Consider the following 20,911-nt stretch of genomic DNA (forward strand, 5'->3'; position numbering starts at 1 on the left):
CTTTTTGTTTTTCTTTTTTTGTTTTTTTGTTTTGTTTTGTTTTGTTTTTGTTTCTGAGCAAGGTGTGTTTTCATTCTCCCACGCGCTGAGCTGAATTCAATACAACTTGTCATCTCTCTCTCTCTCTCTCTCAGCTTCCTTTCCCAAGCCCGCCCTTCCGCCCGGCGCGCCCCAGACGCAGGTGAGCGCTCTCAGGCAAGGGACAAGCGTCTCCAGATCAAGATCTGCCAGCAGCACCGCCTCTGCTTTATCTCGGGGGGCCATCGCAGCTTCCTGCCTTTCCACCCACTCTCTGCGGGGGGGGGGGGTCGTTTTTAGGGAGAAGTGCATAAAATCCTCCCTTGTTTGTCTGAATCTGGGAGATGTGGGTGGGGAATGGAAGCCAGTGATGGGCCAGGACCTTCTTCACCCTGGCAAACACCAGTTGGAGAGAAAGGTCAGTGTCCTGGGTCCTCAGTCCGCCCTCCTACGAATCCTAGCCCTGTCTTTGCTTCTGAGGTCTTTGGTATGTATTTATTTCCAGCCCTCCAACCCCCACCCAGGCGGGTGCCTCCAAGCCCCCCCGCCCTGCACTGAGCTCTACAGTTGCAGGAAGCCTGCAACTATCTATCCCTACCTCCTCCCACTTGTCCACAAGGTCAAGCCTCAGAGCCAAACCCACAGTGGGTCGGTCCTTGGGATCCTGAGAGAATGTAACACAGAAAGAGTTTTAAGGTTATCTATTCTAGATCGACCTCTTTTTTAAATTTAATCATGAGAGACACAGAGATAGAGGCAGAGACACAGGCAGAGGGAGAAGCAGGCTCCATGTGGGGAGCCCGATGTGGGACTCGATCCCAAGACCCCAGGATCATGCCCTGGGCCAAAGGCAAATGCTCATCCACTGAGCCACCCAGGCGTCCCAACTCCAGCTTGACCAGCACTAGTACAACCAGTCTCTCCAGAGGATCTTCTCTGAATCCCCTGCCAAGCTCCCAAGCAGTATTGAGGGTCTCACCTTCTCTCAGGTCAGAAATCCTGGACCCATATTCTCTCACTGCACTGTGACTTTTTAAGCAAATTCCTTAACTTTTCTTGTCTCTCTTTCCTTTTCTGTGAAATTAAAATACAACCACCACCACCACTACCACAACACCACACCCTTACCTTGGCTGCCGGGTTGTCATGAGGGCATCAGACCTCATGCATCTGGGAGAATTTTGAAAACCTGGAAATGACCCGGTATTATGAGATATAGGGAGGGACAGCTATTAGGAATATGTAGGTGTGCAATAAATGTCCAAGAACGAAGGGATATCACTGAATAGCTAAAATTAGGTTAAAATGAAAAGCCAAACCCCCAGCAGAGGGGATGCTCAAAGTCAACTCTATTCTTGGACCAGTTTTAACCCCGTTCTGTGTTTTCCAGAAGCTGTTTCTACAAGGAAGTCTGAGGCTTTGGAAGCTTTCCTAACGCCCAGGGGCGGAATGGGGTGCATGTCCCCCTATCTCAGCTCCCCAAGAACTTCTGAAGCCTCAGCCTGACCAGCGTGGTGCGCCTTGGGAGGAGCAAGACCCCCCTGCCTCTGTTGGCCGGCTGAGCCACTTCGTGCAGCTTACTGTGCCTTTTCTGGTCTCAACGGCAGGGCTGAGGACACCTGTATCGCATGTGGGAAGCACCAGACAAGAACCCCCAGGAGCACCCTGCCACTCTTCCAGGCACAGGACCAAAGGTGTGGCTGTGTGGATGGTCTCCTCTGAGGTACGTCCTGTTATGGCCAGTTGAGATAGGAGAAACTGAGTCAGGGTGAGTGGGTATAGCTTACCCCCTGAGTTAAGCCGTGGAGCTGGATTTCCAACCCAGGCCATCTGAGCCTAGACCCCACACTTGGAAGCCCTTGGGCGGGGTGCCTGGCACCCAGCCAGTACCCAGTGGCAGGAGGCCCTTGTTGCTGTTTGAAGGAAGGCGGGGTATGTCCCAGCCCTACCACCTGCTATCATCCTTTATTAGTTTATTTTCAATTTGAGGGTGTTGGATGGGGGGAGCCTATGGCATTCGTCACCGGAAGCACTTTTATTACAGCTGAAGCCTTCCAAGCTTGCATTTGCTACTTTAAAACTCTTCGGACGGTTATGAATATGGATGGGTGGTCGTCTATGAATATGGAGCAGCGGGTGCGTGGCGGATGGATTACCATTTAACATTAATCGTTGGTAACCTTTCCTCGGGTCTGACTTCTCCGCAATATTATCCCGAGAAGGGTCAGCCCTCGATGCTTTTTCTTTTTCTTTTCTTTCTTTTTTTGCAAAATATGATTAGTTACTTCTTGCCACATGTGCTTGCCCCCGGGACTTTATTTGCCATCTTCTATAATTATTAGAAGAATCTTCTAATTTTATTTGAAATTCTAAGTTGACACTTATGTCAAAGTGCCACGACATAGCATTGTGTTTAATTTCTCTTTTGTTAGCCTCATTTGGGCTCTTGCAGAATTATGCTCAAAGGAGACATCTGCCCCATGCACTTCCTTATAGCCGAGGCTCCCTGCTGGACCCATTAACCGTGGCCTTGAGGAATTGGCCCTCAAAGGTCCCGCATGCATGCCCCCTCACAGGTACAAGTGACACCTCTACACGTGGCTTGGCCAGAGCCTGAAACCACAGGCGGTGGGTTTCTAGATTTCTCCCTTTGCACTTGCTGTTCCCTCTATCTGGAATGCTTTTCCTTCCTCTTCATCTGCCTGGTGAGCTTCTATTGCTTCTTGAACACTCAGCTCAAGCCTTCCATTTTGCAGCCCTCCCTGCCACCCCCCGCCCCAGAGTTGGCTGCATCCCCCTGCATGCCCTCATACGTCTGTGTTGTGGCACTGTTGCCCTCGGCTGCAACTGGATTTTTATATTGCTGGTAGATATTGGGTGTCTGGTGTGTGTGTGTGTGTGTGTGTGTGTGTATTTACAAATAGTGGCTCTGCCATCAGACTTCACGTTTTGACCCTCCCCTCACTCCCCAACTCTGTGACCTCATTTGTGCCAGGTGGGTAATAATATTGTTTGACTCCTGGATCAATAGGATTAAATGAGATACGTTACTCAAATGACTTTGGCTGACAGTGGGCATCGAGGATGTTCAGTAGTCCCACCCCATTGCCCGCCTTTCTCATGAGCACTGAGCTTCCAGGGGCAGTGAGAGAGGCCTTTGTATGTCCTCCCATCCCCTTGACCATAGTTTGTGCTGTATTCCCAGCATTTGGCAAGTAGTTACGTGCTCAGGCCCTGTTTCTAGAAAGAATGAGAGGGCAGTTTGCAGCTGGAGATCCCGGATGTCCGCTGTCATCACTCCTCCATGGCCCAGCACTGGAAGGGCACCTCCTTAGAGCAGCCCTTATGCAGAGCTCTGCAGTGACTCACGAGGGTATAGACCTTTCCGCCCAGTTCACAACGGAGTTGGGTGACAGCCAGCATGTGTGCCACATGACATGCCGGGACAAGAGAGAAATAACTACGTGCTGGGAAACCACCTGGTCTCCGTCCTAGTGTGCCCTCCTCCCCTCCTCTGACTTCTCTTACAGCAGAGTAGGGTTAGCCATTCCTGGGGGCCAAAGAAGCTCAAAGAAGTGTAAGCCGGGGGACGGGGGCACTCACAGGCTCCTTCCACATGTTCCCGGTGTCATATGTTTTCAAACTCATTTTCCTAGGGGCACCTGGGTAGCTCGGTGGGTTAAGCATCTGACTCTTAAGATTTCGGCTCCAGTCATGGTCTCAGACTAGTGAGATTGAGCCCCACGTCCAGCTCCGTGCCCACTGGGAAAGGAGTCTACCTGTAAGACTCTCTCTCTCTCTCTCTCTCTCCCTCTGCCCCTCCCACCCCACCCCCCTCCTCACATGCTCTCTCTCTCAAAAAAATCAATCAATTAATTAAATTAAAAAATTCATTTTCCTAAAGACCTCCCTACCAGCTACTTTAAGCTTTAGGTCCCATAATGTCTGTTGTGCCACTGTGGGGCTTAAACATATCTCATGACTCCCAGTGTCTTGAATAGAGAGCACTTACCTACTCCGAGCCACACATTGGGTGCATGTGTTCCAAGTAAAGCACCTACTACGAGTCACACAGTGTGTAAGTTTGTACCAAGTAACAGCCAGACTCTTAGCATAGGATGTAACCCATCACCTGAGCAGATCCCACCTTCGGCCCCATGGCTCACCGGAGCCTAGCTGGGCTCTTGCTCCTTCTGGAATAGACATGCACTGATTTGTCTCCACATTGTTAACTGGGCTTTCTTCTCCATCACTGTGGGCTTCCCCCACCACCTCTCCTGCCACTGCCTTCAAATGCCCTTTCTCCTCAAGATCCCCCGCAAACCAACGGCTCCCCACACCCCATTCCCTGGCACTCTGCTCAGCCTGCTTTGGACCTCCTTCTGTGGGATTAGACTTTGTCACTAATGAGCACTTTGCTGGGAGGATTTACTCTTATTCCCATTCATATTGTTGAATGCTGAGGCTGAAGTATGCTCACCCAGTTGGTCTTCTCCTCCTCCTCCTCCCCACAACCCCAGGAAAGTAGGGACATAGAGAGGGAGACATGAAGAGGTGATGAGGAGGGAGGGAGCAGGGGAGAGAGGAACTGAGGAGTTTTCATACATTGAGAAATGAGTGCTAGACCCAGCAGTTGCACTACTGGGTATTTTCCCTAAAGATACTGATGCAGTGAGACACCGGGACACCTGCACCCCAATGTTTATAGCAGCAATGTCCACAGTAGCCACACTGTGGAAGGAGCCTCGATGTCCATAGACAGATGAATGGATAAAGAAGATGTGGTCTATGTACACAATGGAATATTCCTCAGCCATCAGAAGAGATGAATCCCCACCATTTGCTTCAGCGTGGATGGAACTGGAGGGTACTATGCTGAGTGAAATAAGTCAATCAAAGAAGGACAAACATTATATGGTCTCATTCATTTGGGGAATATAAAAATTAGTGAAAGGGAATTAAGGGAAAGGAGAGAAAATGAGTGAAAATATCAGTGAGGGTGACAAACCATGAGAGACTCCTAACTCTGGGAAACGAACAAGGGGTAGTGGAAGGGGAGGCGGGCAGGGGGTTGGGGTGACTGGGTGACAGGCAATGGGGTGGCACTTGATGGGGTGAGCACTGGGTGATATGCTATATGTTGGCAAAATGAATTTAAATTTAAAAAGTAAAAAAAAAAAAAGAGAGAGAAATGAGTGCTAGAAATAATAGATGGTACAGTTTGCGGAGAGAAAGAGATTATTTGGGCTGGACCGGGAAGGGTCCTCAGCCTGACTCTGAAGCTAATGAGGAAGCTCGAGCTCCAAGTGACCGGTAGAGTTGGAGGGGTCACTGTTTTGTGCCGATGAAAAGGCATCTGTGTTTTGTACTTTTGTGCTCACCCCGGTTGATGCGGGGAGCTTCAGAAGAAATAAATGCTTGCCGCTCACAAGCACCATCCAAGTATTTACGTTCTGAGCAACCACTCCTAGAAACAATGGCTCTTTGTGTTCAAAAATCATGTACTGCTAATATCAAACCGCATGTTGAAAGGAGTCACCACTGAAAGTATTGCTGTAGATCAGAAACCAGAAAATAATTCTTTTATATTCTTTAGGAGCCACATTCTGCGGTAACCATTTGAGCAGATAGCATATAAGTTAAATTTCCTTTGATACTGGCATGTGACATTGCAAAAATCAAACGCATTGTTTTTTGACAAGGCTTCAGGACTAGAATTCAGAAAGGCACTTGGTATAGGAAACGACTGAATTAATACCATTGAAACGGTGGTTATAAAGATTGATAAGGAAGGTTCATTCACTAAAACATATAATGGCAGATTTAATAATGATGGCATTCATCATCCGTCAAAGGCACTTATTAAGCACCCACAGGTACTTGGCAGTCTGTGGCGTACTACACAAAGTTAGATAGACGCCACCCCTATTCATCGGAGAGCCTGCCATTGTGTGCCTCCTTTGTTGGGAGCACAACTTCCCTACTTGTCATTGGTGCCTGAAAGACACTCCTTGTCATTATTTATGCTGTCTGGGTTTCTGGTTTTCAAGGCGGGGGGCGGTGGTGGCAAGACTTTTTTTTTTTTTTTTGTCATTTCTTTTAATTGTACTACACGAGGTGGCAGGCCAACCTCTGGAGACATCACCTGTCAGCGGGCGAGCTTGCAGGTGGGAATGACCCTTATTTTCGTTCCCAGCGTCTGCAAGAAGATGCGTGGTCGTTGTGGGACATCGGGCTACCCCGAGGAGCACCTGCGGGGCTTTGCCTGCACCTCTGTTCAGCAAGTGTTACTGTACCTTCAGGCCACCTCGGTCTAGATGGTGAGCAAGCTGAGGGTATAGACGCCCCCCTCCCCGCTCTGCCCCTCTCCCCACCCTGCCGCCTCACCAGAGATCAGCAGTTTGGTTGACTACCGAATGAGGCCACAAAAGAATCTGCAAGGCCATAGGTCAGTGGTGGATCTTATCAAATGTTTGCTATACTCTCAAAGTATTTTGTCCTGGATGCATGGATGCACTGGGACATACGAGGTTGCCCATCTGCACATGATGAAGTGCGGCTCGTTCCAGTAACCAAAAGTGGGCCTCAGGCACACTGGAAACGAAGAGCAGGCAAATTTCTCCTGTGGCTTCCTCCCAGGAAGGCTGTTGTCAGCTGGCATTCAGTGGGGCGATGACCTGTGCCTGCGAGCTTCCAAATCACAGGCAAGCAACAGAGAAAAGGCATCCAGTTCAAGATTTTTAAAAATACCATGATCAGGGGTTGGAGGGGTTGGAATGGCCTGGGCTGAGCTTTCATTTCATGTGATCCCCTTGAGTTGTATGGATTTTGATTAAAAAAAAAAAAAAGAAATCAAATTTCAGAACATTTTTATAGCTTTTGCAAGTATTGTTGATGAGGTTGCTTACTATCGTGCCCAAATAGGCCTCATGTGAAGAGCTGAGTTATGTGTGCCCCAGATGCTTTCAAGATAACACTTGTTCTTCTGGATTAATTTGGGGGCTTCTTGGAGGGGCAATGGTATTGGTGACACAGTGGGTTTCCTTTATCGCCTTGGCCGGTGGGAAGCTCAGAAATACATGCTGTCACCAAAGAAGGGAGCTTCCTGGCACATTATTTTTTCCTAAAAGCAGAACCTTTATACTCTCTTTTAATTTGTTTTGTTCCACTCCATGTATATATTTTTATTACGAACAGCTTCAAATCCTTTTGGAAGTGAAATACGTCTTTTTGTATTTATATATGTATAAATGTTAGCTATATATAGTACATAGTTATGCGTGTTTTTATGCATATGTATTATATACACATGCATACATGAATATATGCACACACATAGATGCCCACACATATATATCATCCCCACATCCACTCAACAGTATTTACTGGGCATCTGCTGGTTGCCAGGCAATGCCTGATGCTCAGAGGAACCCGGCCACACACTTTTACGTGGCTCACCTAAAGGAGCCAGACCACAGTGATAATGACATAATATACTGATATGCTTTGGAACAGAGGGGAGGGAAGGAATCTTGACATTTCTGCTTCTTGAACTCTACCCTTTCTCTCAGCTTCACCTTCTAATCTGCCCCCCACTGCTGTCCTGGTTCCACCCTTTCCTCTTGGTCATGGCCACCCTTGTAAGTCACATCTCCGTCTCAACAGCTTCCAGTCTGGTGGCTCTTTATCGATTCTTATTTATGTTTGCCTGGTTATTTTTCCTTAAACACAGTTTTTCTCCCTTAGACTTCCTACCATGGACCCCTACGCTGATGGTCATGGGAATTGTTGGTCATAGGTGGTGCTTACTCTGAGCTTCTGGCTTTGTGTGTATTATCTTTTAACCCTACAACATCTAGGGGGTAACCACAATGAAAATTGCCATGTGACAGGGAGAGAACCGATGCCCAGGGGCTGAGACCACTTGCCAAGCTCCTGCGGACTCCAGGCTCATGGCCTCAGATCTCCCGGTGTTTGGGGTCCCACTGCTGATGGTTCAGCTTTGTGGCTTTCTGGTATCTGATGCTCGGCCCTGGCTCTGAGCATAGCCCTGGCTCTGAGCATACTCTTGTGCCTCTCCTGTATTTTCCTCAAAGGAAAGGGTCTCACCTGTCTGCTCCATTCAGTGAATCCTTCCAGTGTTCTGGGCAGGTCTTCTTGGCATGGGTGAATAATGGTGCAAGCAGCTGCCAGCAGGGCTGCATTAATGAGGTACCTCTTCCAGACCCAGAGTGGTGATGGTCAGACTCTACCTGCAATTCTGCATTTCCATTCTGGGCACCAGACTTCTCAAGGGTCAAAGCTGTCCTGGAGCAGGTTCAGAGGAGTAGGTCATGTGAGCTGATCGAATACTGGGTGGTGAAGTAGAGGTGGGGGTCAGGTCATTCAATGAGAGGCTGGTGCTTTCCCAGGCTGCTTCATGACCTGAGAATGCATGGTTCCTCCAAGAAGACTTGGCTCCAACCCACACTCATGGTCACCCTCTCCCCAAATTCCCACAATACCCCTTAAGAACCAGCAATGATAGTGGGGACTTAGATGCCTTTTGGTTGCAAGCAACAGAAACCAGCTCAAGCTGGTCTAAGCATCTCCTAGCCTCCTTTGCATCCCAGATAGTTGCCTTCACTCAATTGGCTTGTCATTTCCTGTGCTGTCTCCTTCCTATCATAGTGAGTATTACACTGAGCCCAGAAAAGATGCTCAGTAAATTTTTTGGCACCTTTCTAGGCACTTGGGATCTACCAGTGAGTAAAACAAGTCCTGCCTTCCTAGAACTTACATTCTTCAGAGGAAGAGACAATAAACGACACCCTTGATCAATCTGATTATATAGTGTGTTAGGAAAAGAAAAGTCAGAATGGGGTAAGGAGGAGAGAATGCTGGTGGAGGGAAGGGTCTGGGGAGGGGCAGATTGCAGTATCAAAGAGTAGAGTAAGGCCAGGCCTCATAGAGAAGGAAATGGAGACATAAGGGGCTGTGCGTGGGAGCCACATGGTTATCTGGGGGAAGAACGTTCTAGAAGGAACAGCCCAGGCACAGGCCATGAGTCCAGAATGTGCAGGGAGTGTCTGAGGACCAGCAAAGGAGGCTGGTGTGGCTGGGGCCCGACATTTAATTTTTCCTTGAGCATGGAAGGAAAATTCCTTTTTGGGTGTGCACTTCTGCTCAACGTTGGCTTGTCTCGCACTTTTGAGAGGTCAGCCCGAGAGTGAATGCTTCATCTTTAACTTGAATTGTTCTGTCTTTCGAAGAGGGATGCCCATCAGGGTTCTGGCCATGTGTGTTCCGAGGAACGCTTTTTTTTTTTTTTTCTGAAAAAGCCCAGCTCGGGAGTTGCTTCTGTTTGTAGATAAATTTCAAAAACATCGTCTTCCAGATGCTGTGTCTCCACAGCACATTTTGGATGCCTGACATTTAAAATCCTGGAAACTAAGCCTCCAGTGTCTCATATCTCTTTGGGAATGATGAATTTCAAATGAACGCAAGTTAATGTAGTGCTTGTGAAGGGCGCCAGACAAACCGTGTTCAAAACTGTAGACTCTCGACAAAACGGGTCCAGCAGGGCCGCTCTCGGCAGATGGCTCTGCCCTCCCAGCCTTGCACACGCCCAGACGTCGCCTCTCAGTGTGAGAAGGTAAATTCTGTTTACTTCCCCTTCACTATCTCTCTTGTGGGTGACCACGCTATTTCCAGAAAATTGTCTAACCTCACGCAAGTTAGTAATTGGATAAGTAATCGAGTTTTTATTTTAATTGCACCTTTTGGTGTCAGGCAGATGCAGTCAGGGACTACTGTCTCTCTGCAGTGATACTGATCAATAGTGATCTCAACCCTTGGCATTTGAGGATGGATAGTTCTCTGCTTGGAGGGCTGTCTTGCCAGTTGTAGGACGTTAAGCCACGTCCCTGGCTTTTACCCACTAGATGCCAGTAGCACCTCTTCCAGTTGTGACAACCACAATGTCTCCAGGTATTGCCAGATGTCCTCTGAGTGACAGCATCTCTGTTGACCATCAGATTCCAATATCTGGGTGACAGTTATCAGCCCCTGTATTTTAAAAAATGGTCTCACAAACGTAATGCTGTGGGTACAACGACCCATGAGTGGGACGGAGATTACACCTCACAACAGTGAAGGTAGGAAAATCCATTTTTCTTTTCTTATTATAGAAGTAATAGGTGTTCATTGTAAAGCTTGGGAGCAAAGCACGCTACACAATCAAACTAAAACTCATCTGGGTTCTCACCGGCCATCAACAAACTGCTGTGTAATATATCTAGTCTTTTTTATGCGTACATCCACGTGAGTTTCAATGGACATACTTTTGATACAAAAATAAGATCATGTTTTTATACTGGGTCTCAATCTATTCCCTTCTGCATGTGCATCATAAAACGTGTTTCGTGCTATTGAATATACTTACCTGAGATTCTAATTGCTGCGTGGTGTTGCATCATGGAGATGGGCTGTCATTTACTCACCAGGCCCCTATTATTGGCAATTAGGTTGTTTCCAGCTCTTTTTTTTTTTTTTTCTGTAAACATTAGCTTTGGTTATTCCCTTTTCACATTTAGAAACAGACTGGGAAATTGAATATCGGACTCTGGTTGAGAGGGAGTAGTTGAGTGAGAGGGATGAGTTGAGAATGACATCAGGTCTTCAAGCTTTGGCCACCTGGGAGGGTGAAGGTGGCTCCATTGACTGAGGTGGGATGGAGGAAAGATGATGAGTTTTGTGGCAAGTCTGTTCACTCTGAGCTGGTTAGACAATTGAGATGCCTGATGGCCAAGTGCAAAAAAGCACCTGGGCTTGAGATAGCCATCAGGAGTGATCTTCTGGGAGGTGGGATTGGATTGAAGCCTCTGGTGCGGTGCTGTTCAACAGAAGTCTAATGCAAACCACAAGTGTAATCTTTACATTTCTTGTGGCCATAGTAAAAACTTAAGTTAAAAGAAACAGGTGAAATTATTTTAATCATGTATTTTATTTAACTCAATATATCCAGACTATGATTTCACTGTGTGACACTAGTTACATTTCAAGTGCTCGATAGCCTTATATGGTGAGTGACTACCATAGTGGACAGGGCAGCTTTGGGGCATCATATCATAGCAGCATTCCCTTTGCCACCCAGGGGATGTTTGATCATACCTGGAGACATTTTGGTGGTTAACACTTGAGGAGGTGCTATGGCCTCCTCCTGCTAAAGGCCAGGGATGTAGCAAAGAAGCTCACATTTGCATAGGAAAGTCCTCCAAGCAAAGAATCATCTGGCCCAGATTGTCTTTGGTGCTAAGGTTGAGAAACAGTGGTGTACTACTAATGCTTGTTCGAGGGGCCATGGTGTTCACTACGCATTGGGCATGTAAGAGAAGCTCTACAAGAACCATTTTCTGGCATCCTCTTGGCAACCCTATGAAATAGGCATTATTAGCATCCCCATATTACTGATGAATTAACAGAAGGCTCGGGAGGTTAGGTGCATTTGTCCAAGGTCCTGGAGCTTCAAACTCAGGCTGTCAAGAATAGAGAGAGTCAAGGATAGAGAGAGAATGGCTACATGGAAGTAAGCACTGGCATTATTACCTAGAGCCCAATATCTCATCTGCAGTTGCTGGTGAGTAAGCATCGCACCGCGGCATTCCTCTTTTATCTTTGAATGTTTTCTTAAGTGTGTTAACTTCATCACATTGCTGTGGTCAAGTGGAAGACTGTCTAGTCTCACGTGGCTACAGATGGGCTCTGTAGTCTCTGGCAGTTCAGTTAAATAACCTCCCTGAATCCTAGGCATTTTCATCTGTAAAATGGGCACACCCAACATGTCACAGGATTAGCATGGAGGCCGAAGGCATTAATGTGTTTGGAAGCCTTTAACACCTATCCACCGGGTGCTTGATGAATCTGAGGCAGGATTGTATCAGCACATCCTTGGTTAAAACAGTCTGCCCCCAATTAAGGGAAAGGGTCCAATGCCTGATTTATGAAGAGCCATAAGGACGTGCACACCTCATCCTCCTGAAACTTACACTCACGCGAACGAGGTGCTGGTCACCGGAATTATGTTCCTTGAGCATTTCAAAGAACAGGAGTTGCCAGGGCTCTTCTGTGTGCCTGGTGCCTTGAAACATTTTCGGAGCCGTATGATTTCTGAGGCAGAATAAAGCTGAAGAGAGGTGGCATCCAAAATAGCACATTAAAAAAAAAAAAAAAAGTCTGAGCAAGGGCATTTGCAGTATGGAAGCAGAATGTTAATTGAAATCTGACTTTGCCAACAGGAGCTTTGGAAAGAGCCCAATCAGGATTAGACTAATTAAGACATCTTTAAAATTGAACAGGTTGGACTGTCTTAAAGCAGAATTGAACCAAATGAAAACTATATGCTAAGGAATGTGACTCTAGAGGCTTGAAAAAGGAAAACAAACAAACCTGAAAATACTTATGGTAAAGTCAAAGGAAGGAAGAAGAGATGCTGGCTCTGTGGACGTGAGCGAGTCAAACACGCCGAGCTGGAAACTGAATTTCCTAACGTGTCTCTGACGTTAGGCCGATCCGCCGTCCAAACTACCTTCCAGAGAAGCTGATTTCCTTCTATCGGCTCTCGTGGATGTTTTTTAGGGAACACTTCCCTCATACTTGCACCGCTACGCAAAAACCCCAAATAGCGAAACAGAACTCATTTTTATTGCGCAGCATTGTGTAATTTTTAAGATGTTTTCATGCGGCTTATCTCTCGGCTTCACCTCCTTTGTTTCCTACCGAGCCAATCAAGAAGTCTTTATTTTAATGCCTTGCTAAATAAAGTAGTAGTTCTACAAAAAGCACAGATAAGACGCCTAATTTTTAAGGTTGTGCTAAATACTGAGCTAGCCTGACAGCCTATATTTAGGATAATGATTTATTTGCTCTTCGGGAAAGCTAACAATTTACTGTAAAATTTTGGATACAAAAGGTGAGGTTATAGCAGCTACACAATATAATCAATAGTGTTACTCGGTACATCGGAAGATTCCAGTCCTACCGAAAAATATTTTGACAAGACTTCAAACAGTTAAAACTTCATCGGATTTGCTCATTATTGGAAACAGTAGTGTGTGTGCCGACTGCATCACAATAAATATTTCTGTGATCAGGAAACTTGTTATAGTCCAACAGCAAGTTTGCTCAAGCCTTAAATTATTTTTCATAATCTGTAAATAATGTTGACATTACTTTGGCATTATAATAAATATTAAGGCTATTTGGAAGTGAATATGCTGGTTTAGATGCCTGCCTAACAAAACAAACTTATTTATATTATTGGCACATAGAATAAGAAACATCGCAGGCTTCTGCATTTGGCAAACCAGGCTGACATATTTCGTATTATCATTACATTTGTTTGGGGGTTCAGAAGTCATATAATTAATGCATTAATAAACTATTTTGTAGAGCTGTTCTTCAGAAGCACATTACCAAATGCTTTTTAAATAACATAATAACTGAAGTCTTGTTCACAATAAATAGCAATTGATAATAAAACAGTTAACTGAATGGTTTAACCATTTTTATTAAGCACAAGTAATGCGACTTTAGAACATGGGGAGGAATAAACAAGGGAGAAAATTGAAGTTTTCAGAGTAATTTTTGCAGGCAAATGGATTGTGATTTGTGGGAAAGATACGGAAAATGAAATCTAGATGCTGGTGGCTACAGACAGGGATTTTTATACGAGCTGCAGTGCTGTCTTCCTCTACGAAGTCAGAAGACGGAGGAAAGAGGTCCTGGCGGAAGGAATAAAAAGGTTCCCATAGAAATGTGGTTTTTAATGTGGGAAGAGCTGTCCTTGTTCCCATTGCACCACTTTTCCTTAAACTGATCACGTTATCTGTCCTTCTTTGGGCAAAAGCACTGGGTTGGGGGCAGTCACATGCCCTGCGTGTTGGGGTTGGAGGGTGAGCTCGGGCTGGGCCACCCTCGTGGCCCGGAGCTCTGGGCTTCCGTGGCTTCTCTGTAAAATGCGGGCAGGCTTTCTAGGCTCTGCAGCTGTCAACTGGGTATCAATTGTCCCACATTTTTCCCCTGTAAAAAAAAAAAATGAGTGTAGGCCTATATGCACACTTGAAGTCAAATCAAATTAGAGCAATTAGGGGTGCCTGGGTGGCTCAGTGGTTGAGTGCCTGCCTTCAGCCCAGGGTGTGATCCCGGGGTCCTGGGATCAAGTCCAGCACTGGGCTCCCTACAGGGGAGATCAAGTCCCTGTAGGGACCCTGCTTCTCCCTCTGCCTGTGTTTCTGCCTCTCTCTCTGTGTCTCTCATGAATAAATAAATAAAATATTTTTTTAAAAAAATTAGAGGAATTAGCAGTATGGGGATTTTTTTTTTTTTTTTGAATGGTAGAAGAAAACTGGAGGGCTGAGGACTTATTTTTTGTGTTAAGCCGTCTTGAAGGTTGAGAGCCCCACCGGAGAGCCGCCACCTGCTAGAAGCCCCTGGGAGAACCTTCTGATGGCAGGGGTGGGGGGCATCCCTAAGGCTGCTGTGGAAAAGGAATGGTGGGGGAGGGGTAAGCGTCCGGAAAACTGTGGGTGGAATAGTCATGATCGTCACTGTCATTGTCTCTGTTGTGGCTCAGCCACAGGGGTTGGCCTCATGGGTCGGCCACCTGGGGACTTGGGGAGCACTGCTGGTTATTCAGTGAAACTCTACTGAACATTCACAACCTCCAAGGCCCTTGGCTTGGTGCTGCCTCATACTTCACGGTTTGTAAGTTGCTTTCTCATTCCTCGTCGGATTGTGTCCACACCAAATACCTTGATTCCTCTCTTTCTCTTATATACTTGGTCCAATTCATCAGGACATCTTGCCTGTCTTACCTTCAACTGTCTGTGCTTCCCACTTCACTGAGGTCTTAGCATCTCCTTCCCAGAAAGGTCTTCCCTGATGCCTGCGAGGGGGTGCCCACCCACCCTGCTCTCTCCATCTCTCCCCTGCTTTGCTTTACTTCCTGGCACCTGGCACCTCCTGAGGTCGCAGGCCATGCCCATGACTGATTTGTCATCAGTCTCCTCCTGCTACAGTGTCAGCTCCGTGGGGGCAGGGACCTCATCTCTTCTATTTACTGCTGTATGCCTTGCACCTGGTACACAGCAGGTCCTCAATAAATGTTGCCTGTGTACACCATAGGGCAGCCTGGAGAGACATGATTCCATTCCTGTGTTAAGTATGAAGAAACTAAAGTTTAGAGAAACCTGTGGTCAGGGCGTCATAGGGAAGCAATGACGGGCAGAGCCTGTCCTCTGTCCCCAGCTCCGGCCTCCAGCTCCGGAACCAGGGGCACTTGGGGTGCACCCATCAGCTCACCTCCGTGCAGCAAACACCCGGAGTCCCCCTCTCCCCTCTGTGATTATCACTTACAGATGCAGATGTTTGTGACCTGGGTCAGTCTGAAGTCCTGTGGCCCATGAGGTCATTTTTAATTTCTTCGTCTTCACAGTTGTAAGTCATCTTGCAGGGCTACCTGGGTGGCTCATTCGGCTAAGCATCTGACTCTTGGTTTTGGCTCAGATTGTGATCTCAGGGTCTTGGAATTTTGCCCCGGGGTTGGGCTCCATGCTCAGCGCAGAGTCTGCTTGAGAATCTCTCCCTTTCCCTCTGCCCACTCTCCTCTTTCAAATACGTAAATAAATATTTAAAAAAAAAAAAAAAAGAAGTGACCTTAGTCATTAGACCTAATAATATGGATGTTGCCTGTGGTTGGTTAATATGTTTGAATCATTAATACCTGGCAGAGGGATGCTCCCCCACCAGGCTCTCTCGGCAGCAGGCTTTGCAGAGCACTGGACTCTGGGTTCTCCAGCAGGCTGGGATTAGCAGCAAGGAATGAAGGGGAAAGGAAAAGACTGAAATCCAGGGAAATAGTGCTTGGAGGGGGACAGGATTGGGTGGAAGAAGATGGAACAGAAGGGGAGCTGCATCCAATGGGCACTGAGTGGGAAGAGTCCATGGACCCTTGTGATTCTAGAAAAAGAATGGATACTGGGGAAGTTTTGAGAGTCTGGCTCAGCTGTCTGCTTTTGACTACAAGACGAAGCTTTAATGCTTTTATTTCTAAACAATATTTAGTTTTGTTATTGGAAACTAGAAAACGTTTATTGCTGAATAAAAAAAATACAGGAAAGTCTAAGAAAAAAAAATGAAAATGATCTGTAAACTCAGCACCCGGAGAAAATTATTAACATTCTGATGAGTTCCTTCTAAGTCGTCTTCTTTCTGTGTTCATATATAATTTTTACAAATCTATGTTTGTTTTTGTGCATTTAATATTAAGTCATGAGCATTTCCACCTCTCAGTCGATATTCATTAAAATATAATTTTAATGACAGTTTGAGGTCCCTGGGTTAGGCATGTCATAATTTAATAAACCATCTCTCAATATTTAGATGGCTTCCCATTTTTCATGATTATAAAAATGCTGAGAGAAACGTTCTTGTTTGATACGTGAATGGGACACCACATTTGTGACTGTCTTATGGGTGTAGATTCCCAGGAGGGGAGCTCCGGCATCGAAAGGCATTAGTTTAAAACTCTTGGTACTGCTGTCAAAGGCTTGTGAGCCTCAGTTTCCCTCCTGCCCTCCCGACAAGGCCGTCTTGAGAAAGGAATGCATTGCTAACCCTGTGAATTCTCCGTTGCTCTCACGGGGCTGTGATAGTTTTATCATTCTCCCCCTGCACCTCACATCAGGCCCTCTAGCTCCTGAAAATCTGACAAGTTTTCTCCCCCTTTCTTAAGAACACCTATGCTACACTGGAAACCATGGCACAAGATACAACTTAAAAGGGATTTTCATCTGCTTTGGGAAATTAAATCTAAACACGTATTTTAGAAACTGCTGTAAATTTCGCTAAGCTACAATGTTTTCCTTCGAAGTCTAGGACATATGGTTAGTCTTCCAGTGTTACTAGTAACAAAGTCCTGAAAATATTAACTATTTCATTCTTCCGAGGATAGTGTAAAATTATCCTTTATTTTCTTTTTTGCCTCCCACACTTTGGTTTTAACAAAAAACGAGACATTCCTATTATAAGTAATTACAGCCCTTCTGTTACAGTCTTTCAGAGCCATAAAATTAGCTATTGTACTAAATAATTAGCACATGCCATTCAGAATATCCTAAAAATTATACGCAACATCAAGCAGGAACTATACACTGACACTTGGCCACGTTCTCTAGAAAACTGCTCAGTGGAAATTAAGTATTGGCAACAGGTGCTTTGAAAACAATTTATTAATTGTCAAAAAAAATGAAGCATTTGAATGACGGCATGTGAAAACGTTTTCAAGTTTGGGATTGTCTGAACTCTGACTTCTTAAACACAGTCTTGCTGGCTCACACGGTAATTGTATCCTTGAGGATAATTCCATCAGTGACGTGCCCAGCAGCTGATTTCGAGTTTACTCACAGCCAGCCGCGTCTCCTCCAGGCCTGAGGAGGTGGTCTGGGGAGGATGGGACCCCTGAAAGGTTGCTCAGCCTGATGCATGGGGGCTGCCACCAAAAGGCAGTCAATCCTCTGCTTTGCTCCATCAATCATTAAGGATCGTATTTACATTCATTTTGTTTAATACTTACCAAAATGTGGCTGTCTTAACGGGCTTAGTGGCTTTGCAGTTGGATAAGGACAAGTTGGAGATGGACAAACTTCTATTATTTTATACAGTCACGATCATTTCCAGGTCCTCTACCTGGGGGCACGTGGCTTAGTGAGTCCATGTGTTTTGGAAGTCTCCTACTCAGTATCACATCATAATTTTGACTGTTTGGAATAATTTAGCTCAAATTAGGGAAGAGTCTGACTTCTAGAATGCTTGGGCTTTTAAAAAAAGACTTTATTTATTTATTTATTTATTTATTTATTTATTTATTTATTGACAAAGCAGGAGTGGAGGGAGTGGCAAAGGGAGAGTGAGAATCTCAAGCAGACTCTGTGCTGAGTGTGGAGTTGGACATGGGGCTCTATCTCAGGACCCTGAGACCATGACCTGAGCCAAAATCAGGAGTGATGCTTATCCTACTGAGCCACCCAGGTGCCCTACAATGTTTTTTAAAATGCAAATTTGTTTTATTGTAGTGTACAGATGGAAATGGGTACTGAACTGACCTTCAGGCTTGGTACAGTTTCATAAAGGTTAGAGAGTTATATGCTTAAAATAAAGGCGAGGGATATTAAAAATAAAACATTAATATTATTGCCCCAAATGAGATGACACAGTACATTAATATTTGACAAAATAGATCTACTGGGGTTAAGGTAGCCATTCCTGCAAAGAAAAGCTTCAAGAATGATATAGTTGTTTTAGATGTGATATTTTTAGATATAAAATATAATGTGTATAGGGGATCCCTGGGTGGCTCAGCAGTTTAGTGCCTGCCTTTGGCCCAGGATGGGATCCTGGAGTCCCGGGATCGAGTCCCATGTCGGGCTCCCTGCATGGATCCTGCTTCTCCCTCCTCCTGTGTCTCTGTCTCTGTGTCTCTCTCTCTCTCTCTCTCTCTGTCTATCATAAATAAATAAACAAACAAACAAATAAATAAATCTTTAAAAAAATATAACGGTGTATCTAAGATTTAAAATTTAAAGAAAAAACTTTTACTACAATTTCTTCTCATCCACAGGATCCTCCTGCCTCCAAAATCCACAGGATCCTCCTGCCTTCCTCCCTCTTAATTATTGATTGGGGAAGAAAATCGAAGATGTGAATAATTGACAAGCTGGATCTAACGGACACATTTAGAGCTGGGTACCAAGGTCTACCCCAATGAAAGCATATACATTGTTTAAAAGTTTCAAAATTTGCTACCTGATTCTCAGTGATTCTCAAAACAGGCTGCATGTTGGAATCACTTGGGGGTTTTGAGAGCAAGTGATGTCAGGCACTCTGCTGTAACTGGAGAGGAGTATGTCCTGAGCACCAGGACTCTGCAGACCCAACAAGGTGGTTCCAATGTGTGGTCCAGGTTGAGAACCACTCACTGTTCTCACCGAGGGCAGCATTGGCTGATTTCAGAGGACTGTACCCGACGGGCCACCGTCTCTGACCAGATTGTAATCACTGGAGGAATCAATAACAAAAATATAACCAGAAAAAGTCATATATTTAAAATTTTAAAATTAAACTTCCAAGCAATTCATGGGAAAAAAATAAATACTTAGAACTGTTGGTCAGTGAATGTATGCATTTTGTGGTGTACGAATGAAGCTGAAGCAGTAAAAAGAGGGAAAACTACTTAAATTAGGGAAGAGAAAGACTGGAAATTAATGAGAAATTCATTTAATAACAGAGAGAAAGAACAGCTGATTAAACCCAAAGAAGCTATCAGGAAGAAAACAAGTAAAAGTAGAAATTAATGGAACAGAAAATAAACATACAATAGGAGAAGACAAACAGAGCCAATAGTTGATTCTCTGCGATGATTAATAAAATAGGCAAAACTCTTTCAAAGTTAATTAAGAAAAAGAGAAGAAGGCACAAATAAATTATCTTAGGAATAAAAAAAGATGATGCAGAGATTAAACTGATGAGGGTATTATGAATAAAACATGTATGCCAATAAATTTGAAGTCCTCAATTAAATGAATGAAATACTAGGAAAAAAATATAACTTATCATAACTGATTCGAGAGGAAATAGTTTTGTAACCATTAAGGAAATTGAATCAGTGGTTAAGAATCTTTTCACAAAGAAAACAGTGGGACCAGATGATTGGAAAGGGGAGTTCTATGAAAAATTCAAGGAACCAATAGTTTCGTCTTATACAAACTCTTACAGAGAATGAAAAGGAAGGCACAACTCATTTTATGAAATTGTTTTCATCATGATGTCAAAACCAGATTAGGAATGGCAACAAGGAAAGAATTACAGCTCAGTCTCACTTGTGAGGATAGATGCAAAGATGCTGAACAAAATTTCTTAGCAAAATAAACTCAACACCATATAAAACATACTATACAGCACAAAGAAGTTGGGTTTGCTCTAGGAACACAAGGTTGGTCTTTTGATGGAGAAATCAACCAATGGAATTCTCCACATTAACCAAATAAAAGAGAAAACCCCTATGGCCATCCTAGTACCTGTGGATAACATGGTGAATAAAATTCTACGTCTCTTTATAAAAACAACAACAACAACAACAACAACAACAACAACAACAACAACAAAAAACCTAACCAAATTTGGAACACAGAGAGAACTTTGTTAATCTGATAAAGGATACCTGAAAACTCCTACAGCAAATACTATATTGAATGGTTTTTTCTTAAAGATTGTATTTATTTATTCATGAGAGACAGAGAGAGAGAGGGGCAGAGGGAGAAGCAGGCTCCCCTCAGGGAGCCCGATGCGGGACTCGATCCCAGGACTCCAGGATCACGCCCTAGGTCGAAGGCAGGCGCTAAACCGCTGAGCCACCCAGGGATCCCCAAATGCTTTTAAAAAAAATTGTATTTAAATTCTAATTAGTGCACTATTGGTTTCAAGAGTAGAATTCAGTGGTTCATCACTTATATACAGCAACAATGCTCATCACAACCATGTTACAATTGAATGTGGATAGCATTTCTTTACACCTGGAACAAGGCGGTAAGGAGGGCACCTGCCATCACCAAAGCAATCAACCCAGTCCTAAGGTCTTATCAGACAGGAGGAAAAGAAATGAAGTATAAACGTCAGAAATGAAGAAATAAAATCATTGGTATTTGAAAGCAGCATGATAGTCTACATAAACCCCTTCTTCCCCAGATCCACAAATAAATGGTGAGAATCATTTAAAAGTTCGTAAGATCAAAAGAATCAAACCCAGTGTATGAAATTCAGTTGCATTTCCTTAAATCAACAAAAGCTCTTAGCAAATGTA

The 20,911-nt window shown here is 44.8% G+C and overlaps 1 long non-coding RNA gene across 1 annotated transcript; it reads left to right on the top strand.

Moving 5' to 3' along the window:
• The first annotated feature begins 205 nt into the window (after nt 1–205).
• LOC144320200 (uncharacterized) lies at nt 206–20,347 on the top strand. The gene is made up of 3 exons (XR_013385758.1): nt 206–436; nt 1,409–1,741; nt 18,674–20,347. It is a non-coding gene; the product is annotated as an uncharacterized LOC144320200 (long non-coding RNA).
• The last annotated feature ends 564 nt before the right edge of the window (nt 20,348–20,911 follow it).

This window comes from Canis aureus, chromosome 9 (genome assembly GCF_053574225.1).
Source record: "Canis aureus isolate CA01 chromosome 9, VMU_Caureus_v.1.0, whole genome shotgun sequence".
Lineage (NCBI taxonomy): Eukaryota > Metazoa > Chordata > Mammalia > Carnivora > Canidae > Canis > Canis aureus.